The 7,077-nt window shown below is 36.9% G+C and overlaps 1 pseudogene across 1 annotated transcript; it reads right to left on the reverse strand.

The window, feature by feature from the left end:
- Positions 1-1,812: 1,812 nt before the first annotated feature.
- On the reverse strand, positions 1,813-5,557 carry LOC147495018 (small ribosomal subunit protein uS11z pseudogene; annotated as a pseudogene). The gene is made up of 4 exons (XR_015200382.1): positions 4,764-5,557; positions 4,596-4,687; positions 3,016-3,324; positions 1,813-2,594 (listed from the first exon to the last, which is right to left on the reverse strand). The product of XR_015200382.1 is annotated as a small ribosomal subunit protein uS11z pseudogene (transcript).
- Between the last annotated feature and the right edge of the window lie 1,520 nt (positions 5,558-7,077).

Consider the following 7,077-nt stretch of genomic DNA (forward strand, 5'->3'; position numbering starts at 1 on the left):
CCGTCGAAATTTAACACACGGACGGCAGAAACTATGTCGTCCGTCTCCCGAACTTATTATAGCAGCTGATAGCGAAGGTCTTAATTTTGGCTAGGTTTTTGACTCCTTCCAAATTTAAAACTCTTTTAGCAATCCTATTAGAATGACATTTTTGTTGTTGGGGTGCTATATTTACCTTTAACAGCCCATATAGCCCCCCATTGGACTTGCTCGAAGGGATTTTAACGGAGTTTCAAGGGACTGGGATCAAGTTGTGTCAATGTCAAACCATGGAAGGCTCCTAGTGTTGGTATATATAGAATGCGTTGCACGTTTCAATTATGGATATATTGGGGTTGCTATTGGCTAGATATGTTTGTTAGTGGTTGATGGTTCCCCTTGCGATGACGGTCTTCCTTTGCAATTTCATATCACCTGGGGTATGCAGTTAGTTGTGACAATGATTGCAAGGCCTTAAAGAGTACTATTAGCTAGATCCCTGTTTTTTCTTTTAATACTTTTACTGTGAAATTTTTCATTAGTTTCACGTGCTTGTTATGTTCCCGAAAATTAATGCCAGTGAGTGATGGAAGCTTCAGGAAACTTTTCAGAATGGTATTCATTTAACTTCAAGATATGCTAATGGATTCAATCTTTTGCTAAATGAGCCTACAGTGTCATAGTGCCTCAGTGGCAACTCTTTTAGGCCCGATAGGTGTTGTTTATGGATTCTATAGAGGCGAAATATAAGTAATAAATTTTTAGATTCTCCTGGAATGTTTTCTTTTAGTTGGGGAGGATTCTTGTTTTGCTTTTGCTTCCTTTAAGATGTTGCAGGTGGAAAGAATTTTTAATCAACACACTAAGTGGGTAACTATCCTTCATCAGTACTTTGGGATGATGCAGGAGGTTATATAGCATATCTATGCAAGAATCACTATGTTTATGTCTTTGGGTTGAAAGTACGGTGGTCGAGAGTGTCTCCTCTGCAGTCCTGCCTCTCTTTTAAAGTCTGACCACTTTTTTGAATTATGAACATTAAGCCCCGTCATTGGCTCTGTTTACTGGGCTGAATAATTTCAGCGTCTTCATTGCTTCTGCTAATAACTTAAGATGCGATTTCACAATCACATTAGAGAATTAAGACGGGTTACTTCATTTCGTACACCCAGACAAAACTTACAGACTTGATTGCGTCAACCATCTTAGCTGCATCCCTTTTACTGAATAACTGCTTATCTGAGTATATTGATGACATATACTTCTGGAAGTCTATATGATCCCCCCTGTCAACCCCGAATGTGGATTCGAACATCTGTGATTTTGGCAAACACTGCCATAATGTAGATATCCATTCGAGGTTGTTTTTTATATATCCCTTGTATCGCCTTTCTTGAATAGCCCGGCCATTTGGGTTTGTCACTTCATTTTGTAAAATGCTCTTTCATTTCGACGAATGAGAATTATATTGCAATTTTTTATTGTGTAGATAAGATTATAATGTTATAACTTGCAAGTGTTCTGTTCCAATTAAAGAGTGTATGGGCCTATTTACAGATGTATACTCCAAAACTTAACTCGACTAGCATCATGCACGTGCGATGCACGTGAAAACTTGTGAAGGTTATCAGCAGTCCAACAGAGAAGTTTTCTAACAACTTCACATTCCATTGGATGCTTGTAAAACCAATTTATTCATGTCCCAATAAGTTAGATTAGTAAAAGGAATATGTTTACCCTAACAATGGGTTTTTTAGAAACTCTTGTTGCACAAAATTATGCTAGATGAGAATAAACATCATTGAACTTCAAAACACACACACACACCGTTGATAGAAAATAACTTGTTGCCCTTGTTCTTATAGAAGTTTAAATAATCTGACATCTACAGACCATGGTCAAAACTCAAGGACCAACAAAAAAAAAACTCATCGAAACATAAAAAAAAAAAAACTCCAACTAAGTAAAAATTCACCACCATGACCACCACCACAATGGTAAGGACTAACGACTTCCTACCCTTTCTACGCATACTGTTGGTAGACATAGGAGTAACATTCTTAATGCGACCAATTTTCATCCCAAACCTAGAAAGGGCACGCAGTGCAGACTGAACGCCTGGACCAAAGGTCTTCGTATTGTTCCCTCTAGTGGCACGAAGCTTGATATGCAAAGCTGTAATACCGAGTTCCTTGCATCGTGCTGCAACAAACTGTGCAGCAAGCACAACAACATATGGCAAAGATTCGTCTCCATCAGCTTTAACATTAATTCCACCAGCAATCCGAACCATGAACCCATTCCAGACAAATCAGTGACATAAATGAAGGTGTCTTTTAACGATGCAAAAATATGGGCCACACCAAAACATATACTCCCCATCTCAGACAAACAAGTCCAAGACTTATCACGTCGTTCTCCTCCTTGGGCTCTCTGGTCTTCCTCCTCGACATGGTTTCAAAGATCTAATGGCGTTTGGGGAATACAATTTTTGTTACAAAGTCGTCTCGCTATTGAGATACGTGTGAGATATATCCCTCAACACTATTAGATCACTGTTTTGCAGTCCTTATCATAATTTACATAAGAGCTGATTTCATTTCTTCTATCCATGCCTTAAAAGGAACAGAGCCAAATGCAACAACAAAAACAAAACCATGAAAATGGAATTATTAGTTTACACAATGTTATCATAAAATCTATTACAATTCGCGCGCAATTCCTAAAAGTGATAGAAGCATAAAGAGTGATAGAAGCATAAAGAGTTACATGTTTATGACATTCGCTCTTCTTATCTCTTACACAACCAATGATAAAAGTTCGTTTTGCCCTCTCTATCACATGTCTTATACTAATATGTAGAAGTAGGTCAAATAAAAAGTTGGAAAATTGAACAGAAAAATACACAGATTTCCAAAGTGAGAATTATGTATTACCAAAATTTCAACAATTAAGTTATGAGACATACTTCAGACCACAATCAAACATAATAAACATAAATAATTGTAAGTGTCTCAAGTGAATAAAACTAAGTACCTCTTCGCATTGAGAACTGAAAACTGATATCGGCACATATATATAACAACATTGCTTGAATCCTTTTATAGGGAGTGCAACCATGAAGAGCAAAATCCTTCTAAGCACTTCTTACTACATGCTATCAATACTCAAAATGCCAACATCATTTGAAGCTTTTCCACTATGGTAGTATGGTTCAATAAGCTGTTGGGTAAACTATCACAATTTCAGGGGAGAAAACTGTCATGAACCTGAATATCAAGTTATCAACTGCTACCAGTTACCATAGTAGAGATGAATCAGACAAACTTTGTAATGTTGATATATCTGAAGAAAGATCAAAAGTAACAAAAAAGGATCACAAACTCGATCCAACTTTATAAGCTTGGTATAAATAAAACTCACATGGCATAAGATCTCAACATTCTTCTGATTTTCCCATGGAAAAAAAAAAAAATAAGTACAGCAACTCCATGCTCATCAAATTCGATAATCAATATCTAAATAGATTTTCCCGACATACCGGATAGGCAAATATATTTAACTATTCATATACATTCATATACTGATATACATGTAATTGTAATTAAGTAGTTATTCAAAATAGAACTTCCATTTGATGGACAACTAAACCCTTTACATCTATTGGTTCAAACATGGCTTTATTGACTCTATTTTGGTGCACCGTACCAACAATGTTATATCATTAGTTGTTGTGCACTTGTTGTGCACACATATACATATTGACAAACAAAAACATGAAAAGAGAACAAAAACCTGGTTTAGGATATAAGAAAAACATCTAGTCCACAGTCTACACCCTCTCATGCCCCACTTGCTTTCAATTGAAAAACCATATGTAATCTCTTGCATTTGAATCTAAAAGCACTTCTCTGGCAAGACATTGTGTTTTCGCAGAAACGCTAAACACACACAAACCCAGCTTAAAGTCTAGCCAATGGCTTTAAATAGGTTATTATCAACTAATAGGAACCAAGCGATATTGTATTTCATTAGATGTCTTTCATTGCCTGAAAGGTCTTACCATGTATGTGTGGAAGGTGCAGTGTATCCTAAAGAATGTGATTTGCGTCAAGGCACTAAGCCACTAAGGTCATTTACCATTTCAGCATACACCAAAAAGCATAACCACTTCGTTTGTTATGCTCAAGTAGGTTGCACACGAAATAACATATCAAACGGAATTAAGACAAATCAAACAAACAAAGCATACCTTCAACCACATTATCAATCAAAGTATCAAATTGAAATAGCAAATATATCTATTTTTTGGTAAACCATTCTTGGTTATTTCTATTAAATCAAGTTCATATTTGATGAAAGAAGAAGAAAAAAGAGATCATAGGGCATCAACAAATAACACACTTGTTTTGTAGTTTTGGTTTTGAAGTCCAAGATGATCAAGAGCTCTTTTGATCGCCAAGGAGTGCAATGTCTGATCCACAGAACCCTTCTCGTGCTTAATTATTCTGATTCAAAATACAGTGCTAGTACTCTCTAAAGAGTCATAAAAAATGCAAAAATATCCACAAATGTACTTGCGCAGGTTGGTGTCTTTCTGTGACATTGATTCCTACCTCAACTTTATCCCAACCTCCTTTTCTGATTCATGTCATAAGGTTGGTAATGAGTACAGATCCTATTGTTGCTGCATGTCCACCAAAGTAGCCTGCAATTGACGTTGATATGAAAACTGAATTCAACTAACTTCATAACGCGGATAGTAAAAAACACATGATTTAAACCTTTGATGAATTCGTGCGCCTCTTCCTTGTTGGATGGCTTTTCCCTGATTACTCCATCATAGACCACCACCTCCAGATCAAATTAAGCAGTAAGCAATAAAATCAGGAAAAATACAGCAACACAAAAGATTCAATTTTGATACACACACAAAATAACTAAGATTACCAAGTAAGCATTGTCGTTGATACAGGTGAGAACCAAATTACCAATGTGCATGGATTTAAAATTGTTTATCTATGCAACCAATTAATATCAACTACTTTTAACCAATTCTTATAAAACAGGGTGTGAATCTATCACCAAATCTGAACAGGAGAAAGATAGAAAACTACACCAATTATTAACACAGAAAAGTCTTGCCCAATAACAAATTTTTACGAAGTTGACAAAATGTAAAGATCGAGCGTACAAATAATCGAGCAATAATAGAACAATCCAATCAATATTACACAAAATTCAAACTTACCAAACATTATCTCTGTTCTTGCTTGGGTTTTGTGAAGATCAATCAACTTAAGAGCATTGATTGCTTGCTGGAGTTTTAGAAGATGGGTTTGGTTTGATTGGAGTTTTGTAGAGGCGGAAAAGAGACGAAGAAGGACTGTAGGAGACGGTAGAGAGAGAGAGAGAGAAGAATGATCGAGAATTGCAGAGACAATTTTTTCGATGGTGAAACGACCAAACTACCCCCATAATTGGTAATGAAAGACCGTTTTGCCCCTGTGACGTACGTGAAAACACTGTTCATCGACCCCCAGATTTTTCTATATAGTAAGATATAGGGGCATGGACTGACTTGCATCTTGTGCTGGCCGGGTATGAGATGGAAAAGAGAGAATCACATCATTGTTAAGAGTGGCGGACCTATTGACAAGCCATGACTCCCTGAGCTGATTGATCTTGGAATCGTTAGGCTGTGACAACTTAATATGTAGGATGGACTGCTTCTTTAGCTTAGGAGGGTCTTCTCAAGACGGATGGAAATGGTTTTTCACTCCATTTTTCTTTTGTGCTTTCGTACCAAATTTGCCATCAAAGTTGAAGCGCGTGTAAGATAAACTAATAGGATGTTCACGATGTTTCTTCTCATTTTTATTAATAAAAGTACCAGTACCTACTAGTTGCTAACCATCACAGTAAATATTCTGAATTCGACCAACTCGATGCGCCATCCTTATTAATTTTGATCTGAGATCCAATTGGTGGGATCCATATGCTTTGCCTGCAAGTAGGAGCTGGTCCGGATCTGAAAAGCAATGCCCAATCAGTCGACTTGATTAGAGCCATAGTGTCACGGACACGTCATGGATGATGTGCTGAGAGGGGTCCGTGCGGCGTACATGATCTATCATGCAGCTCGACCATGCACAAGCCTGATAAGTATTCGGTGCTCGAGTTACTCACGAATAGTCAAGACTGAGGGTTACTCCGTTTGCCCACAGTCAAATCCTCAGATATGTCTGAGAGGAGACTAATCACACTTATCCCACATCTTTGAGACTGGATAGCTGAATACACTATTAGGACGAGTGTCTAAATGTTCCCACGACTAACCAACATAGCGTAGCGCGAAACGCTAGGACGTGTTATTTGGCAACCTCTTTTTCCAACAGTACTACGTATGCATGCTCCAATGCGATACATTCGAAAAACGACTAAAAAGGGTATCGAACTTTACAAGTTTTGTCAATATGGGGACTAACCTTTTTTTTCGATTAAATTGGGGACCAAACTTTTTAATTTTTGCAATGTGGGGGTATGTGTAACATGACATCTTAATTTCTCACACTGTGTTTCACAATTCGAATTAATTTCTATGGTCATGAGGTTGTAGCATGGATATACTTTGATAAGAAAGTGTATAACAATGTATGTAACTTGTGAATTATGAAACACCATGTGAGAAATTTAGACTACATGTGTAACTAGTCCCTACATTGCAAAAATTAAAAAGTTTGGTCCCCAATTTGACCGAAAAAAAAGTTTAGTCCCCATATTGTCAAAACTTGTAAAGTATTGTGAAGCGCTAGGACGTGTTATTTGGCAACCTCTTTTCCCAACAGTACTACGTATGCATGCTCCAATGTGATATGTTTGAAAAACAACTAAAAAGTGTATCGAACTTTACAAGTTTTGACAATATGAGGGACTAACCTTTTTTTTCGGTCAAATTGGGGACCAAACTTTTTAATTTTTGCAATGTGGGTGTATGTGTAACATGATATCTAAATTTCTCACATGGTGTTTCACAATTTGAATTAATTTCTATGGTCATGAGGTTGTAGCATGGATATTCTTTGATAAGAAAGTATA

The sequence above is a fragment of the Coptis chinensis genome, chromosome 6, assembly GCF_015680905.1.
Source record: "Coptis chinensis isolate HL-2020 chromosome 6, ASM1568090v1, whole genome shotgun sequence".
Lineage (NCBI taxonomy): Eukaryota > Viridiplantae > Streptophyta > Magnoliopsida > Ranunculales > Ranunculaceae > Coptis > Coptis chinensis.